Below are 19898 nucleotides of genomic sequence, written 5' to 3'. Positions count from 1 at the left end.
TAGCATGCTCTTAGTCTCAAGGGTAATGTGGGCAGAAGGTGTTCCCATTTTTCTCTTCCGTTCTAAAAGATTCATTTTGGAAGTACAATTAACTATAGGTTAACTGTGTATATGCAGTTGTATCCAGGTGAAAATTAGGAAATGTAAGAATTAGCTGAATATGGGGCAGAGCAAGGCAGCAAAAAAGCGTGTGAAAAGAACAGACTTCTAGAAAGCAAAAGACATTGTAGGGTAACTGATACTTGGAATCGCATGCCACTGCTTTTGTGCGAGTCATGCAGCAGTGGATTTAGGTACATATCTATACATGTAGCCCATTTACAAAATGTGAAACTGACTTAAATTTTGCTTTACATAGTGCTGCGCAAATGCTAGTTCAGAAAAAAGCCCAACCAACTGTATTAATCAATTCCCTGATCTCATCCTTTCTGCGGCCTCATTAGTGTTTGTTCCAGCACAAGGCAGGGTATACCCTTATGCAAGGAACAACAAGCTGATCAGGGTGTAACAGGACAACCCCATATGACATTTTCTTTCATATATGCATAAGCTGAAATGACTGCATAAGAGAAACAAAATTTATTCCTATAAAATTTTATTGAGTCAAAACTTAGACACAATACTTACCTGGGTAAGGTGCACAAAACCTTCAGTGCCAAAAGTGATGCCATGGTGTAGACAGAAAAGGCAGTCTTCAAACCCAAGTAGCTTGCTGCAGTCTGCAGCACGAGTCAGTGAGAGGATGAGCATCGCTGCCAGTCTGAGCAGTCTTTCCTATCCACAGGCTGCGGAGATCCCTAGGGCTCTGTAGTTCAACTTATGTCTTTTCCAGAGTGTTTTCACAGGTATGGCTCACTTACGTGATTCAGTTATGATGGTGTAATGAGCTACTCGGTGTTCACTGAGCTGCAGGAACTCTGTGGGCCATGAGCACCAGTGCAGGCAACGTTGGGCTTAGTTACCATGATACCCGTATCAGATTTGCCAGCCTGTGGGAATGTCTTTATTTGAACCCTTAAGCTGAGTACAGATCTGAATTTGCTGAATATGAAAATTCCTAGTATGAGAACAGAAGATAAAAGAAAAAGGTCCACATCTGAGGGAATTTCTAGGGAAAAAGATCCCATAGTGACACTTTTATTCTGTGTGGTTTTGTAATATATACCTGCTATATTATCCTTACAGTTTTAATTGCACAGGCATATGTGTGGCGAGACTTATCATGAATTAAGTGATGATGGACAACATTGCAATGTTTGAGCTTTTTTTTTATTTATTTTTGAAAGTTGATATCACAGAGCTCCTAGTTTTGCTTTTAAAAACTGCTGTGATACATTTGTAAAGGATATTAACTGTGGCACAGTGGCAGGTAGATTTTTCTTCTTTGTTTTTGAACCTGCTAAAGAGAACTGTCTTAAGAATGTGTCTAACTCAACTGCATGGTGGAGCAAGCCAACATTGTCAGTACTGTGATTTTTCAAAGCCTTATGAGAAGAAAATCTTCAAAACACCAGAAGGCCTTTTGTGTTTAAATATTAATGCCTATCCCTTGACAGTCAGAATGGCTAGTTTTCTCTGGCACAATATTGATGTAAACAGAAGTAGCTGATTTTCACCCTGGCATCCTGAAAACCCTGTTAAAATTCTTCTGTTAAAAGTCTGATTTCCTTCTGACTTATGTCATAACTTTGAGGTGAGCTGTGTTCATTCAGAGAGAAGCCAGTGACTGCCCTGAGTTTTAAAGGCTTTACCTCGCTAGGCTGCTTCAGGCAGGCAGACTCATCAAATGAAACATCGATTCAGGAGACTATAAATAGGCAACTTATAATAATCCTTTCAACAGGACATTAGAATTAAAAAAGGTTGACGGCAAGAAGCTGAAGAGTCCTTGAGTCTGTCTTAGATGGTACCTCCAGCTAGCGCTCACTAACAGCAAGACTGATCATCATGGGCTGATTTGGAGGGTTAAACATTTGTTGTTGATCTCCTTCCCTAGAAAGGGAGGCTGCTGACAAAGTTCTTCTGTCCAACTCTGCCTTAGTTCATGCATAAACAAGGGATGAGACCACAGCTCCTGTGACAGTAATTCAGTGTTGTTCCTGCAACATCCTTCAGCAGCTCTGTAAAAGACTTTTACATATGCCCAATCTGCCTTTGCAAATCAATACAAAATTAATTAGGAGATTAGAAAGACATAATGCCCAAACAAATTTTACAGTAAACAATATGAGAAAGCTTCACAGAGCACATATTTTCATGGAAGAGAGGTACTTCTGACACAGCTAACCGGTGTGCAGTGGGTCTGGACCTCAGGGCACAGTACCAGACCTGAGAACTACGCTTTGGGCTTAGAGTGCTGAGCATTAACTTTTACTGCCAAACAGAACAATGAATAAATGGAAAAACCTTGCAAGTGTCCATTTGGCTTAGATTTTGACTCACAGCCAAAAATCATTATTAGAAAACTTCTGGTTCATTTCAGTACAGAAGTTTACAGAAATCTAGATATGACATACTGCTTTGTTTCTGTGTGTGTCTTTCAAAAGGTTCAACATTATGGAAATGCAACTTCTGGTATTACAAGCTGATTCACAACAGATGCTTTTTTTTTTTTTTATTTCCCCCCTCCTTTTTTATTTTTTTCCCCTTTCCTAAAAGCATTGCTCTAGGTAATGCTCAAGTGGGCAGACTGCTCCAGTGTTGCCTGGGCCCAGTGGTTTGCTTCCACGGGACCACTGTACTTTTTTAGCTTTGTATTCCTGTAAAGGCATTGTTATGGAACATGAGCATAATAATATAATGGGAAAAACATTTATTGAATTAGTTTTTACAGTGATTTATACTGGCTGGAAACCATATTCTCTGCTTCCCAGGCCAATGTCTACGCTTTCAGTTCTAAGCCTTCATCTTATTCCAATACTGTCACCTCCAACCCCCTCAGGGTTTTCTCTACATTTTTGGGAAACTGGCTCCTCCATCCTTAAGCTGCCTCGTGGGACAGCCCCTGAAAAACTTGGTTCCAGGCTTAATCGGCACCTTGCTGTCAGCTGCTCTGCTGCTCTGTGCATCTGTGAGTCACTACTGTCTGCTGGCTTCCACTTCCCAATGAGATGATTTTCCTGCCCTCCAGGCTTCTCAGATGTCACAGACACGTTTATAGATATAAAGCTTTGAAGGCTGTCGGGGGAAAAATGTAATTTATTATTTTTCATGAATTTTGCTGAGTTTTACAGAATAAATGTGTTTTGGTAAATAAAAGGAAACAGTGCTGGATTGTTGGCTCCTCCTTTCAGTCTGAAAGTACAAACTGTTCTGCACAGTATGTTAGTTTAATGCTGTGTCAGCTCTGACAGGCAGAGCTTGCCCTTCTACCAGCAGATCTTCCTGCTACACTGTGGTGCTAGCCGTGTAGTTTTCAACCAATTTTCTAGGCTTCTGCTAAAGAAAAGCCATGTTTATTTAGATCCAGGCCTCTCTTCATCTGAATATCAGCACAGAGCAATAGCAAGGGGAAGCCCTGGAAGCCATTCTGGCCTCCCAAGCTCCTGGTGCACCCCAGGGCAGATGCTGCCAGGCAGGAGGGGTACAGCACACTCCCTGGCCATGGCTGGGCGGATCCTGATGGCAGTGAAGGAGCATGAAGGATTGCCACCTGCCTGCATTCATTTTGCCATCTCAGAAGAGTCCCTTAGAAACATTTTTCCCAGGGGACCTGCTACAGGTACAGCTCCTCAAGCTGTGTTCTGTTTACAGTCCTTAATTAGAAAAGGCAGGAGTACCTTTTAAGTCTGGAGCACAGTGGATAAGCTTGGAAGCCTGGTGCATCCTCAGGACTCGCAGTTTTCTCCCTACCAGTAGACTCTGCCTGCACACAGGGTTGTGTTTGATCTGGTCACATGGCAGAAGATGAATGGGGGGCAACTTGAAAGAGCCTTTCCCCAAGGCTTTGTTGGACCTTGGCCGGCATGAGGACCTGCAGAAGGTCCCTGTCCTCCTCTGCTCCAGCTGCCTCTTGCTGGATAGTGGGCAGCTGCACGGTGCTGTGCCCTGCCATCATGGGCATGGCAGGGAAGAGGGCAGGGTCAGCGGAGCCCCAGTCTGTGCACGGTGCACGAACATCGGCAGCTTCATGTTGAGTCTCTTCCAATACAATGAACTAGCAAGCACGTACAGGTCAGGGAATCACACGCAGTGGGCAGTAACTAAGCTTTTTCTGGTCAAGTGCATGTCTTCTCTCTGTTCAATCTTATTGCTTCAGCAGTGAACAAATACCTCTCCTCAAAGTGTACGCCATCTTACAGAGCTGAAAACTTACAGAAACTGGATTTTAGCCCACATGAATAGATTATTATTTCTTTATTCCAACAGATTATGAAGTCTTATTTCAATTGTGCATTGAGAAAATGATAGCTAGTATTTATTTTTCCCTCAAAGTTATAAATTTTTGATCTTTTAAATACTTGCAATGTCTTGTGGAGCCATATTTCCAAAAGCTGGTGGAATGGCTCAGTAACTCTTTGAGGAACCTGAAGTAATTTGAGATCTGACTTGATTATGTTTGAGTTTCTGGATGATGTGATGTGGTGTTTGGATTAAATAATGACTTAATGAAGCATCAAAATCTAAAGAAAATAAAATGCAAACACCAATGTAGTTGGAGGATTCAGGTGGAATTTCTGTAGAGCAAATACAATCTTTCAGAGTTTATAGTTATACAACCCTTTAGATTTATCGATGCGGTCCATAAGACAAGAATTTGATTGTTCCCAATGCCTCTAGTTGGCAGTGTTGCATTACTAATAGCAAAAGGACAACTGTTTTTATTTTAACTTTGCTGGTGGATTCCAGTGATAAGTTCAGAATACAAATAATTTAAACATAAAAGTGATCGCATATAAAAATTGACAAAGTTTGGAAAAAGAGTTAAAAATAAATTTTGAAAATACAGGGTGCTTTATATATATATATATATTAATTTTTTTTTAATTTATGTGCACATAAAGTAGTTTGAGAGGGGACAGGGGTAGAAACCCAGAACAGATTTTAAGGAAGAAAGCCAGGAAATTCATCATGTGTTTTGGAAGAGATTGAGAGCTCAGAAATATTCAATGAAACTTTCTGACTGCCACAAGAAACGAAAAACGGCTGCATTCCCCTGCACTCAGAGTGTCGCAATCAAGACTTCACAAGCAAGACTGCTCTCCAGAAACACATTGGACTGCTTTGCCGCAGCTGTGAGGGTGAGTCAGCCAGGCCCGCGCTGGGAGCCCTGCTGCAATGTTTCTGTGATGTTTTCCTGCAGTGACATCACTGTATCTGCTGTAAAATGTAATACCATCTCAAAATCAAAAGACGTTGTGTGCTGTAAAATGTGTTTACAGTATCTTTTAGTGTATGAGATTTCTTTACAGGTACGTCTTTAAAGTTTACTGCAATACGGGGTTTATCGTCGGGCTTGCTTCCATGAGGGACTGATGCAAGAGGGCATGAGAGCAACTCGGTATCTCTCCGCTTTTGTCTCCCTTCTTACTCTCTGTTCTTCAGCCAAACCTTGATCCTGCAAGTTTTTTGAGTCCTTGGCCCTATTCCAGCACAGCACTTGATACATATTTAACTTTAGGCACATTAGCAACCCCATTGATGTCCATAGGACCACTCATATGCTTAAAGTTAAGCATGTTCTCAAGTGTCTATCCTGCATCAGAGAAGATGGGATTGAGGTCTCTGGCAAGTCCCCAGGAAGGCTTCTCCTAAAGAAGCCAAACAAGCTTCTTTTTTGATGCGGACCTGTCCTGGAGTGGCCGTGCTCATCCCCAACAGCCAGTTGCTAGAAAGGGGCTCTGGCTGATCATTCCTCACTGACTGAGCAGACCATGCTGCCTTACCCACAGAAAGGTTTCAGCTTTGGTCCTTGCAATGTAGAACAGCTCACCTGAGCATCTTGTAGAGCAACAACCTGAATTCCCTGCACTAACCCCTTCGGTGGTGCTCACCCATTACCCTAGGTCTGAGCTCCTTCACTGTGGTTGATTCGTGGAGCTGTTGTCTCTTCATCTGCGATCTGTTGTGACGTGGAACACTTTTCTTTCAGTCTGAAAAAGGTAAGTGACAACAGACTTTCATATTCCTAAAATAGAAAGCTGCTTTCACATATATTATCCTCCATAATATATGTGAATATTTAGTATATTCAGAACACTTGAATCAGAAGTTTTAAAAAAACCCCAGCAAACGCAGGTTTTATGGCTTGCTGTGGTCTCCTATTGTTAGGATTCACATCTGAGAAGCAGGACGAAATTAGCGTTACCTAATTGAAAACAATTTCACTTTGAGTAGAGTGGCAGAGATGGAGAGAGGGGACATCTAAAAGTACATGTGAGTATCTTGAAATGTTGACGGGTATCTGAGCTGTTGCTTTTCTTTATCTCCATGCGTATTAAAAGCTGTTAAATATCACTGTCTGGCTTCCATTGAGTAACAATTCACTTTTAGTTTTGGAATATATTTTTAGCCTGGCCAAACATAACCTTTTGCTATTTTATTACATTTGTAAGCCCATGTAGTTAATGCAGAAAAATCTTTAGCTTCAGATTAGCTTCTAGCTAGAGTATTTTCTTGCTGTTGCTTTTTTAAAGCCAAAGATTAACAGGAGACAGACAGAAACATAGGACTGAGTGAATCATCAAGTGCTGTCCTCCACTCCTGGGGGCAACCACACTGTAATATCCTGCTTATATATCCATTAAAGTTACTTAGGAATTTTGCCCATTCTTCTTTCTCAAGCCTGCTTTTGAAACTCACTCCTTTGAGACAAACTCTGATTTAAGTAGCCTAAACTTACACTTGGCAGCTTCTAATCAAATGCTCTTTTGCTAGCATTGCTCTAAATAATTACTCTCTCTCTTGTAAGTATTTCCGCAGGGAAATAATATCTCAGCTTGGTCTTCTTTCTTCTGGATGGAACAAAGAAGGGATTTTGAGTTTCCTGTTGCAAGAAAACTTCTTCATTCACCTCATCTAGATGTCCTTCTCTGCATCTATTCTAGTAGGAGTTCAGCTTTCCCAAGCAGAAATGTTACCACTATGTTACAGATACGGTCCTACGTGTGCCTGTACAACTACTCTGTCTCTCTGGAAATCCATTGTCTGATACCTCCTAGTGTCACATGTGCCTCTCTTACAGCCTTTTTTTAAATACTAGTCACTAATGATCAACCATAGTATGATCCACCCTACGGCTGACCATGATTTTACCCACATCTGTATCTTCCAGGATCTTTTGCAATTGACAGGCCTCAAAGTTTGAGCAGAAATGTCTGCCAGTAATCTCTGTGAAAAGAATTTTTTATAGGAGTGTCTTTTTTTGTCTTTAACAATCTTTGTAAGATGTGGATGAGCTGGCCTCTACAGTGAGGAAAACTGGAACAACTTGCATTTTTCCCTATAGGAGTATTCACTCAGGCTATACATAGCCTAAAGCAGTATGGTCTCCCTAAAGCCACTACTTTAGGTGATGGAGATGAACAGAGATGACTGCAAACACATAGGTTAAGTCTACTCTAAATCACTATCTGGGGAAGCCACATAGGACCTGGATGGGAGGCACCAGATAAAGAGAGCTTGGGAGATTGGCTCCCATCAGCTGATGTTAGTCCCTTTAGGTATCTTTCCAGTCACATCTTTGGAATCTCTTGTGTATCTGCATTCTTCCTTAGCAAGTACAGTGAAACGGATGATGTTAGACCTCAAAAAACCCCCCCAAAACCCAAAACAAACAAACCAAACCCCCCAAAAACTTAACAGGTTTCAAGCCCAAACATCTAGAAATTCGAAACACTAAAATCTGTTACTGATACTGAAGTTAACCTCAAGGAGTTGACAAGGTGCCCTAGTCATCACCATACACCCATTTTACCGATATTCTGCTGACAATCATATCCAAGGCCTGCATGACAGCTTCCAGCTGTGGCACATTCCCATGAATGTGTTTTGGAATAAAGGATGATCTTTTGTTTGAATTAGTGAGATGACTCAGTAGACAGGTGTAACCTGGCAGTTCTTTGTTATCTCTGTCAGTGATGTTGCACAAAAGAAGACATTGTAAGAGATTCCAGTGACCTTATCTTTTCCCTTTTCTTGAATAAGACACATGTTATTGTTGCACGTACCTGTAAAGCACTGCAACTGGTATTTGGCTTAAAGATTCCGGTGCATTGTTTCAGGAAGTGTGGTTTGTGGTGAGGGATGGGTTGCAATTACCCTGAGGTTCTGTTTGCTCATCTTCTGCCATGTTGCATTTCCACGAGGAAAAGGAAATTAATGAACTTTCTCCCACATCTGCACCACTGCAAATGGGGGACAGCCCATGGAGACACCGTGTTCAGATTAAAGGTTGTGAAGTGGTATTCACATTTCTTAACTTTGTGTGGCTTTTAGTGAGGAAGGTACCGTGGCTAGGCTAAGCTAGACTCCTCAAGTCACCCTCTTGGGAAAGCCCTTCCTTCTCAGTTGGCTGAAGGCAGGTACTGAGGAGACTTGCAAAGTGAGGTGCCTTGGGCTGTAGCTGTAGATTCCTCCATATTCTGCAAGGACTATTGCTTAAACAGAAACCAGCATGTCTGGAAAAACCACATGACCCCCAAATACGCGGGGAAACAGATCCTAGGAAAGCATGTAGGTCTTGTATTTATCTTAGATATCAACTTTACACAAGATTTTGGGACTATTTTCTGTACTTTTCTTTCATTTCAACAAAAAGGAGCAATCTCACTGCAATAAAAGGCAGCTTTATCCTTTATGTTAATGGAGCTGTACTGTCACGTCCAGAGGTCTTTGTCTTTTGGAAATGTGGTGGTATGTCTTCTGAAACATAAGCCCATCTTTTGACAGCATATAATTTTATTCAGAGAGTTTCCTAACAGTTCTGGTAGTTAAAAAAAAAAAAAAAAAGTTTGAAAATTCCTTTTCTGACATTTAGGTTTTTCTAAGTGATGAAAAATCCCTATTTTAACCATAGTTATTTGGGATAATATAGAAGAACAATTCTAATGTTGGCCCAAAAGTATTATTGACACTGTAAAACAGCAGAAATGGTTTTTAATTTAATTTTGTTCTTTTTTTTTTTTTTTTTAAGGGAAGATCATATATGAGGGAGAAGAAAGAAAAGTTTTCAGAAAAAGTCTACAGGGTGTCCCATTGGAGGAACACGGAGGGACATTTTTACTTTTAAACTGAGAAAATTTTTCAGTTTTTCATTTGATATGTGCATACAAATTACACAGTGATCTGTGACATTCCTTGAGGGGTGAAGACAGGAGGAAAATTACCTAGTTTTCACCAGTACTTGTAAGATTTCAGTGGTGAGACTGGAATGAAAAAGAATATCTGCCAATGGCTGAGTTAATCTGCCCATACTGCAGGGAAGACAAATTCAAATAAATTAATAAAAAAAGGAAAGAAAATATTTAATTACGATATTTAATTATGGCAGGAAAATCCAGCACAAATGACATAGTAAAGATCAGTGGAAATGTGCTGAAAAGAACATCTGTTGTTTGTCATAAGAGCATGAATTAGACTGAATGCTCAACTAGGTCCGCAGTGTAGTGTTACTGTGGAGGTCACTGGCACAGCATCTCATTGATGGGAAATGGGCTGCGTGGGAGAATGCTAGTGGCTTACAAAGACTTTTACCTTCCCTTGCACATTGATTTAATTCTAGTTTAGCTTGCTAGTAGCCATAAGTTGCATGAGAGTGCTATATGGATGCCATAGCACAATTTCCCATGCTTTTGTATTCTAGCTGAGGTGAAAGACTCAGTCCCAATACAATGCAAATACCATGGTGATATTCCCTCTGGCAAATGCAGACACCCGCACTGTGATTAGTCTTATTCTAATGTAGAAGTCTAAAACTGGGTGGTGGAGATCTCTACGTTTTGTGCTTTCACTAATCATAAGGCATGTTCGTGGAAGGTACATTGGCTAGCTCAAATATGGAAATCTGTGCTGTGGACATCTGCACTTGCGTGCAGGGAATCTACCCCATATGTTTCAGATGGTGACAAGAGGGAGTGCACAGTGGAAGGATCCTCTGGAGAAATGGACTGTTAAAACTAACCCATCCTCATACACAGCAAGCTGACCCTGGGTTCTTACTGAAGGGAGGTCTCTCAGACTGACAATGTCCACCAAACTAAAAAGCAAGCATAAGCAAAAGGTGAATCGTGATAGGAACAGGAAAAAACAGCTATTGCTTGTACTATTGCTTGTACAACACTGAACACATTTCAGAGGGGCATCATGAGATCTAAACTAGCTGCAGTGCTGAGATGGCATTTGGGTAACAGGATAACACTTTAAACCCTAGTAATTTCTTGCCTGTTTACCTTCCTTTCATCTTCACAAAGCTTTCCTGGCTAGCAGGTCATGAAATTTTGACTTCTTCCAAAGCATGCTTTTAAAAATGGAAAAATCAATGTTTTCTTCAATTATTTTAAGATAAATCTATTTCCCATTTCCTAACAGACTCCAGATTCATTGGTGGTTAAATACAGAAACATTCAAGTTGGAAATTACCTTGGGAGGTCTCTAGTCCAATCTCCTGCTCAGGGCAGATTTGACAATGAATTCAGACTGCGCTGTTCAGGGCTTAGTCCAGTTGAGTCTTGAAAGCCTGCCAGAGAAGGGATTCCATGACTTCTCTGGGTAACCTAATTAAATGCTTAATTATCTTCAGGGATTTTTTTTTATTTTTTTTTTGTCCTTGAGTCCAGTTGGAACCTTCCCTGTTCCAAATTATACCCATTGTCCCCCCAGTGAAAAGCTTGGCTTATTCTCCTTACCTCCCAGTAGGCACTGGCAGGCTTCTGTTAGGTCCTCCCTAAAACATCTCTTCCCCAGGCTGATTAAGCCCAAATCCTCCAGCTTTTCCTTACAGGACAGTTGCTCTGGCTCCTGAACACCTTGGTGGCGTCTTGCTAAATATATTTCTAAAGCCTGTCTTCACCTTTCATGTACTTCGGGGTAGAGAACCTGGATGCAAGTTTACATATGCAGTCTGTTAAAGTGCCGAGTAAAGAGAAATAATCAGTAGCAGGACATTTAGTAATTCGGTCCGAGATGATGTTGGCCTTTGCTGCTGCAAGGGCACACTGCTGACTCATGTTGAGCATATCGTCAAGGAAGACCCCAGTCCTTTTCAGCAGAGCTGCTCATAAAGCTGTCGAGTCTTCAGACTGCACCACTGCACTGGGTTAGCTCTTCCCAGGTTCAGGACTTTGCATTTTTTATTTTTTAATTTCATGACTCTCCAGAAATATAATCACATTAAATTAGGCTTAGAACAAGGTACATCTAGTTCCTCACCCCAACCAACCAACCAGCAGAAATGTTTAGAGTGAAAAAGCAGAAAAGGTTAAATAGGGCAACCACAGAATAAAACTGTGTTTAAAACCAGGCACAGACCTAAAGACAATCTCTTGGGTTTATTTAGCAGTTCACAATTACAGATTTAAAGCTCAAGCCTGCAAATTTACATTAATAAACATTCTGTTTTCACAACCATGCCCTAAAGGAAGGAAAAGTTCTTGGGCATGAGAAGAACGAACCTGGTTTGCTGTTTTGTCCGTGGCACAATCTGTAAGCAGCTCTTAAAACTCCCCTTGATATGCTCATATGTCTCTAATAGTCATAGAAGCATATGGAAAATGGGATTTGGAAATATATATATATATATATCTATATATCTATATCAGAATTTATCACAGAGGTGAATCTCCAAAGCATTTTCTGCCAAGGAAGATGAAAACTTGGAAAAAATCATATCAGCAGACATAATTGAAACTAGTAAACTAACAGTGCTGAGAGAAATGCCATTGCAAATGTACAAATGTAGGTAGTAGATGGAAAAAAATACTTAATTTTATGTAGAATTTATCATCTCAGACTACCCTAAGTACCCAGTCTACACGTTTTTGCAGCTATAGTAGTCTTCCTTGGCATTTTTTCATCCATTCCACTATTATTTGGTCCTGACTTTTACTTTTTATCAAAATACTGTACACAATATCTTCGGTGAGTGGTATGTCTGAATTTTATGCATTTGTGCAATATTGACAATAATGTAATTTGATGTCCTATTTCTAAATCATTACACATAATAAATAATGAATATTTACAAAACCACTGAGAAATTTTATCAATGAAAAATAAACGGGAAGTTTTGGACAAGGCTGTTGCATGAGGAAAACAGCAGAAGAAATGGGGGGAGGTCTTGAAAGTAGAGAAGAAGAACAAAAATATCAAATACCCCCGCCAAATTTTAGATGGCATGGTGCTTCACTGCTGGAGTGCCAGTACTCTGCTGGTAAGCTGTGACCGTCACAGACACTCCTAAATAATGCAGAAAAAGAGCTCACAGTATCCAAATGTAGAGTTGAAGTAACAGATCGGTTCTTTCTTCCCAAAGTGCGGTTCTTCATTCTGAAAATGGGGTCTAGGTTAACCTGACTCAGGTTATCCAAGGCAGCTTGCTGGGTCTATCCAAAAGGCCCACAAGAGAAGTCTGGAATGCAAAAAGGTTCAAAGCTTCCTTTATGCTCTCCTAGCTGTCACAGTGTTTGGTGCGCACACTCCCAACTCACAGGTGCCCGTAATACCACAAGACCAAAACACAGCACAAAACACTGGTTCCCCAGCCTCTAGCCGTGCCCTGTTTCTTTCAGTATGAGTTTCATCCTACACCAGTGAAGTCAACTGTGATGTGGAGGGGGCCTCAAGCTGGTGACTGATGAAGTACATATAGTACTTGCATGTCTGTTCTACATCACATGACCGCTGTAGGTATAACCCACTGTGGGACGAGCTGGTGGCCTGAGGAAAGCGCAGGCGATACAGTCAACTGCACAAGAAGCGAAGATCAGGCTCTGTGTTTCCTTTGTCTCTCAGCAGGACTAAGAGGGAAGAATATTTTCTTATATTCTCAATCCTAAAGAATTGCTACATAATCCTGTATGAAATGAAAAAAAAAAATCTTTTGTAGCTGTGAACACAGACGTGGACTTCTTCTGGGAGAACTGCCACTGAGGAAATGTGTCTACCTCCTTTGATTATCGTTATTAAAGATAATTTACATCAGTGAAGAAATGATTGGGAAGTCACTTTCAAAATTAGTTTATTCCTGTATCTTCTCTATGAGAATCTTAATAGTGCTTGAACATCTTGATGATGCTTCATCTTTTCTACCATAAAAATGAAGATCTAAGGTAGGCTACTTACAACCAACTTCTATGAATTAAAAAAAAAAAAAAAAAAAAAAAAAAAGAGGCAAAAAAAATGTTATGTAGATTTCTTGTAACTCCTTATTTTATTCACTTGCATAATTTATTTAATGATATTTTATCAGATTTGCCTTCTGATTCACATACTTCTGATACCTGACATCTCTGCCTTTGTGACTTTAAAATTTTGCTTTCCAAAGTATTAATTAGATCTGTCAATTTTTATGTCACATTTTAACCACCAATTAGTATTTTATAGTCATTCCTATTGACTTCTCTGGGTATATTTTCTGTTGTGTAAAATGGACTTGAATAATTTCTCCCATGTTTGCCTGAGATATATTTTCTGTGACTCTTCAGCAATGCTTGTTAGTCGTACTCATGATGGGTCTCAGGAGCTGCATTTCCCACTGCTTATGAACTATCATTTTCATAAGTTATTTTGGAAATACCCATTTCTATGTTATGGCATCACAGTATCTTTGGTACGTTTTTGCCCCTGGAGAATGCATTAGAATACATTCATAATATGTGTGTTATGATGTTACTGCCTACCAATTCTAGTTATACTTATTTCACGGTTATAGTATTATGTCCATCAGAGCTTTCACTGAACTGTTCTGACAGAGATGTAAGGTCCATGTGAGTTTTTACAGCATGTTGTAATGCAGTTGAGTTTTAAGCTGGGAAAAGAGATGACTCCTGGAACGCTGCAAAAATCAGCAGTAATATTTTCATTATTACTGTTTATTGTAACAAGTGAACAGTAGTAATAGTTTCTCATGTGAAATGTTTAATTGCTTTACTGTTTTCCTCATCATGTACAAACCTTAACCTGAATTATTACTTTGTATTTTCATGGCAAATGGCTGTGATAAAAACAATTACCTAAATACGAACTGTATAAAAGGATAAGCTTCTAGAAGACAATGTAGTTGAAGAACAGTGTTAGAACACCAAGAGAAATGCGATTAACTAGCAAAGTATTTTAAAAAAATATCTGAAAAATGGTCTTACCTGGAAGTTCCATATGCAGTCAGTTGTGCCTCTCCCCAGCTAGAAGTACACTTCCTACCACAAAAAAATTAACTTGTTCAAGGCTTTCTATAACTAGCTTTTTTTTCATTCTTCAAAGAACAGGATGTGCAAGAGAAGTTTTACAAACCTTTAGCTGTATCAACCAAACTGCATGTACCACAGCAGGACCTAAATATTTTTTCAGAGATGAATAAAGTATAGATAAGTCTAAAAATGTCTAGACAGAACTTCCTTTTCAGAACTTTGGCAGTAGTGTGATGCAACTGTAACACTTTTTACAGTTTTTTAAAATTTCACACTACAAAAAAAGAAAGAGTTGTATTAATTTTTAATTTTATTTTTTAATAGAAAAGTTTAAAGCTTGAGTTGATTTGTTAAAGCCATCAGTTGTAGAGGAATGAAGCTGGGTTAATTAGCATTGATAACATACAGCTGTGGGCTGGCTTCACAGGTGGCAGGTTGGCAGATGTAGATAAGGTGCAGCTGGCTGGTTAAGTGGTTGAGAGCCAATGGAGAGAGAGCAGCCGAGGAAGAGAAGAGGAGAGAGGAAAAGCAGAGAGAAGAGAGTGAGCATGCCCTGGGTGAGGTGAGATGAGGTGAGGAGAAGGCAGCAGAGGGACTGATGTGAAGAGAGTGCTGGTATGAGATGGTAAAAGACCTTGTTGCAGCTTGATAGTCTCGAGAGTGCTGCGACAATCAGTTACTGGCAGTCCTCCCGCTTACTTTCATGGGTGGAGGAGGTCCCTGGTACTGTTGGTGGTTTAGGTCATTGTGTGCAAGAATGTGCAAGTTCAACATACCTACCTAAAGAGGTCTGCATCTGCTCCTGTGGGACACAGTTCAGCTGCACAGAAACACCTTACATTAAGATGGGGTGGAAAAAAGATTTTGGAAGCCGGCAATAAGGAATTCTGTTTATGGGATTGTGCAGCTAATGGCTGTAGAGGTTATTGCTTTGAGTAAGCAGAAGAGTCTCTATTTGTGGAGTCTCTCAGCTGTGTTAGAGGCTATAGACAGGGAAAGGAGTCTCTCCCTTCGTAAGCACCTCACTAGCAAGCTTTTCAGCTGAACCGAATTATCTCAGTTTTGCAGGAGGTATTTAAATCGATGAACTAACACAGGTCAGGTAATACAAATCTATGCCTGCCTGGCAGATTTGGTTTATATGGCGTACCACAGCAAGGTTTCCTAGCTTTGCAACACTGCTGTTTCAGGTTTCTAATAGGATGCATGTCTTCCAGACCCTTCTGTCTCCAAGAAGGGTTTTTTTAGATTGAAACCTAGGGAAAAAACTGATAAAGTAGCAAAAAGCAGTAGTATTTTGTACATGGTCATCTACAAGGCCTCCTGCTTACGTTTTCTTTAAGTTCTTGGCTAAATCACAGAAAACAACCATGTCATCAAAGTTCTTCATTGTCTTTGAAAGCCTTTCCGCTGACTTCAGAATGTGCTGCCTTTGGCCATGATGAAAGCAACATCTATTAATACTCACCTGTTTGCTGGGAACATTGGCATGGTATAACTGTAGGTCTTATGCAGCTCTGGTCACCATGGTGCACATCAAATGGAGCTAATCTATCCAGGACTGGCATATTCCTCTCAAGATTCCCATCCTTTCAGTGGCAGTGTATGTGCCTGAAGCAATTCTCACTATGAAATGCTCTTTTATGTAGGCACTCCACACTTCCTTGCCTTCTGAGACTTACACATACAGAAAATATCAGTAATCATGAAGTTTGCCTCTTGACGTGTAATGTGACCCAAACAGCTGCACTTTGAGTAAGAAGCTGTGATTTAAAAGGCATCTTCTTGAAACAATTAATTGAAACTATCTGGCCTCATTCTTGACATTTATGGTAGCATACTGGATTTTTATAGGAAACACGAAGGGATGACAGGAAACATTGTCAGATGTGGTCATGGACCTCTGAATGTATTTAGAGAAAAACAGAGTTCATAGAGTTCCTACATATGGAAAACAAACATATTTTTTTTCACATACTTCTGTATGCACAGAAAGTATAATGCGTTTTGCATCTTATTCAAGCCATGTGGCAGTATTCAGGAAACATAATACTACAGCATTGGATAAACGTGGAAAATTCTAGTATATACTGGGATGTTACCCATAAGACACATTCAGGCTCAAGATCTGTGTCCTAAGCTCAGAAACTTACCTTGAGAAGTGACAGAGACCTTGTGCCAGTCAGCAAGTCAATGTCAGTTTGGATGGAGTGTTATTTCCCTCCACATAAAAGAAAGGATTGTTAGAGGAGCATAAAAGAGGAGAAAGATGGAAAAAGTGAGAGCTGGGAAAGAAAAACAACACAATAGACAAGACTTAACTGGGTAATTGTCCTGACAATTTGTTATTAAAAGGAGATGAATACAAATGTGCAATTTGTGCATGGTGTATAACAGCACTGGATAGAAAGATACAAATCAAAGATGATTTTTTTTTTTTTTTTTGGGTGCCAGACAGTTATTTCAGCTTCTGCCTACACCTACATAATCCTATGGGCTAGTGCAGTGGGAATAGCCTATTTTATGCCAGCCATAGCTCCTAAGGGGGTGGTGTAACTGGTAACAATCGCTTCTGACCTAACTTGATAGGCAGGCAGCCGTTTCTAACTTGGCTGACTGTGGTCAAGGTGTGAGGATTTAACTGTTCTTGCAGACAGGCCTGCTCTGCTAAGTGGATTTCTAAACACTGCAAATCAGAAGAGCAACTGTGATAACAAAGTTGAGAATCTGCCTGTTCTGGTTTCTGTGGGCATAATGTCTTCAGATGCTGCAGACGACCAGGGCTTCCCAGCTCCCAGTTCTGTTCAGGAGTGCTGTTATTAAGCAGAGATCTCAGCAAATCTGTTTGGCCAATATGCATCAGTAGTTAGCAAAATAAACAGGATGCTTGCATGCAGTAAATTATGGCTATGAAATAACAGAGAAAGTGTTATGGGCTCAAGTAACATCAATTCATGTGCTGACATGTAGTAAATCTCTTTTCAAGGCTCAAAGATTTTGCTAATTAAAACACGTGGGGGTGGGGGGCAGGAAGGAGAAGCACTATTACTCCAGATTTTAGTAATGCTAAACACAAGGCTGGAGACTGTTCTTGAGGGGATGGCAGGATAGCATGAAATATGTGCAACACTGTATAAGAGTTGAAAAGAAGGAAGGGAAAAATGATGTCATTAATGTTGAGACAGTAGTGCAATGCAACTGATAGCCAGTAGCAACAGAAAGGTATACAACTATGGGGAGTTAAATGTGGCCAGCAGCTAGACACAGCCCCCCAGTTGCTCACTCCCTCTCCTCAGCAGTACACGGTGAGAAAATAAGATTAAAAAGCTTGTCGGTTGAGATAAGGACAGGGATATCACTTCCAGTTACCATCCCAGGCAAAGCAGACAACTTTTTTTTTGGAAAATTAATTTATTGGCAATTAAAATACATTTAGATAGCCAAAAGCAAAAACAAAACCAAGGATTAAAGCAACACATTCCCCCTACTCACCCGTTTTTCCTCAGGCTCAATTTATTCCTTCATTCCTGACACCTATACTTCCTCTCCACCCCGAGCAGCACAGGCAGGATGGGCCATGTGGGAGGCCATGGGCAGTCCCTAGCAGCTCCTCTCTGCTGCTCATTCCTCCTCACGTTTTTCCCCTTGCTCCAGCATGGGTCCTTTCCACAGACTGTAGTCCTTCAGATAAACCAGCTCCTGTGTGGCCTTCCCACAGGCTGCTGCTCTCTCAGAAAATATCCGCTAATGTTGGAATGAGGTCCTCCCTGGGCTGCAGTGTGGACATCCACTCCACCATGGTCTTCTCCACAGGCTGCAGGGAGCTTCTCCTTCTCCCCTCGTTCTCTGGCCTTGGTGTTCACTGTGCTCTTTCTCACTTTTTCACTTACTCATCTGCCTGTTTGGTGTCTGTGCCCTTTCTTAAATACATTTTCCCAGAGGCACCGCCAGCTTGGGTGGTGCTCACCTGTGTCCTGTGGTAAGTCTACTGGAGCTGGCCTCTTCTCACAGGGGCCACACCTGCAGCCCCCTCACTACTTGACACCTACACCAAATGCAACAACTGATAACCCTTTCCTAAATAAGAGCATGTCTAAATGCACACAGATAATTGTAGCCACTGTACTTGTCTGGACACCTTCAGGAAACCAGATGTTTGATGTTACCACAGGTGTGTTTCACTTGTTGAGGGCAGATCAGTCTCATGTGTGCGGTGCTTTCTATTGAAGGGGAAAATTACTTCTTAAAAAAACCCAAAAAAACCAAACAACCAAAAAAACAAACGCTCAGCAAGATGATCTTCTAGGTATTATGGTGGAAGATGGAGACTTGCAAAACAATTTTATTGTTTTTCAGTAAACTGAATGGACAGCTGAGGGAAGAATGATGAAAGAGAACTCTGCAGGCTGTCATGGGTGATCATGTATAGTTCCCATATACCTGCAGCTGACCAAGAAACAGCTGATGTTCTCCGTTTCTGCTCAAATGTACTACTTGTTTGGAATCTATCAATTCTGCTTACATATTTTAAGACTTTCTGTAAGTTTTCTTAGACTCCATGCAATATAATTTCTGCATTTCTTTAATCAATTTGTGTGCAACATCAAAAAAGACAAAGAAGAAAGGAGTTGCTTGCTGGGGCAACCAAGAAAGTAAGAGAACTGGCTAAGCTGCCCACCTCTGGGATCATTTCTCCCCTGCTTCTACCAAGCAACCAGCTTTCCAGGTGGTCCAGCTCTCTGATCTGACCACTGTGCTGCCTTCTTGAGCCCTTCCAGGCTTCATGCAGTTTCTCATATTTTTCCAGTAAAATAGAAATAAATGAATTTTAAAAGTTTGGGGGATGGGTGAGATGGAAATTTATTTATTTATTTATGTCCAGCCTGCTCTACCAAAGAGACAAAAGTACATAAATGAAAGCAAATGGTCCCAAGAGAATGTCACTGTTGTTAAAAAGATATTTTTCATTAAAAAAGTAATTTCACTGTAAAAAATTTTAAACATCTGTAATTGCACTTTTGTTGATTCAGAGCTTGCCGTAGCCAACTGGAAGCTTTCCCACTGATTTCACTGATTTTGGATAGGGTCTCTTATGAGCTAACGATGTGTTGTTGATTTGGTGTTTGTTAAAAGAGAAGCCAGAAGTTTCTGAAACTTTCCCTCAAACTCATTATCCTCCACGCAATTTGTTTCTGCATTTCTTTGATGAATGTACGTATGACATCAAAAGGGACAAGGGAGAGACGAATATGAGTTTACATTTCCCTTTCCCAGAACTTGGATGGAAACTTCATTTGTTGTCTGTTGTTTTAATGGATAGCAGGCTCATGTTGCTTTCAAGATGGAAGCAGAGATTTTCATTATTCTATACGAATTGTTTTCATGGCAAGATCCTTTGAACATTTTCCATTCCAGACTAATGGAGAATAGGAAAAAGCCATGGGACACCATTAGAAAATATGATTTTATAACATTTTAGAAAGAAGCCTGTCTTCTTTTTAATCAGTTTCCTAGGATCCTGCTGAGGACCCCTCCTGACATTTTGTCATCTTGTCA

The 19898-nt window shown here is 40.5% G+C and overlaps 2 long non-coding RNA genes across 8 annotated transcripts in view; one reads left to right on the top strand and one right to left on the bottom strand.

The window, feature by feature from the left end:
* Positions 1-15: 15 nt before the first annotated feature.
* LOC130147824 (uncharacterized) lies at positions 16-10980 on the bottom strand. The gene is made up of 3 exons (XR_008821362.1): positions 10845-10980; positions 8169-10675; positions 16-6092 (listed from the first exon to the last, which is right to left on the bottom strand). It is a non-coding gene; the product is annotated as an uncharacterized LOC130147824 (long non-coding RNA).
* A 2145-nt stretch (positions 10981-13125) lies between these two features.
* Positions 13126-19898, top strand: part of LOC130147823 (uncharacterized) — a 140949-nt gene continuing 134176 nt past the window's right edge. For 6 of the 7 annotated variants that reach the window (XR_008821360.1, XR_008821358.1, XR_008821359.1 and 3 more), the window contains exon 1: positions 13126-13265. This is a non-coding gene — a long non-coding RNA (uncharacterized LOC130147823). The remainder of the gene's footprint in view (positions 13266-19898) is intronic. The other variant, XR_008821361.1, reaches the window with a different exon arrangement.

This window comes from Falco biarmicus, chromosome 4 (assembly GCF_023638135.1).
Source record: "Falco biarmicus isolate bFalBia1 chromosome 4, bFalBia1.pri, whole genome shotgun sequence".
Classification (NCBI taxonomy): Eukaryota; Metazoa; Chordata; class Aves; order Falconiformes; family Falconidae; genus Falco; species Falco biarmicus.
Note: the sequence above shows the minus strand (reverse complement) of the source record. Positions and strands in the feature narration are given on the sequence as shown.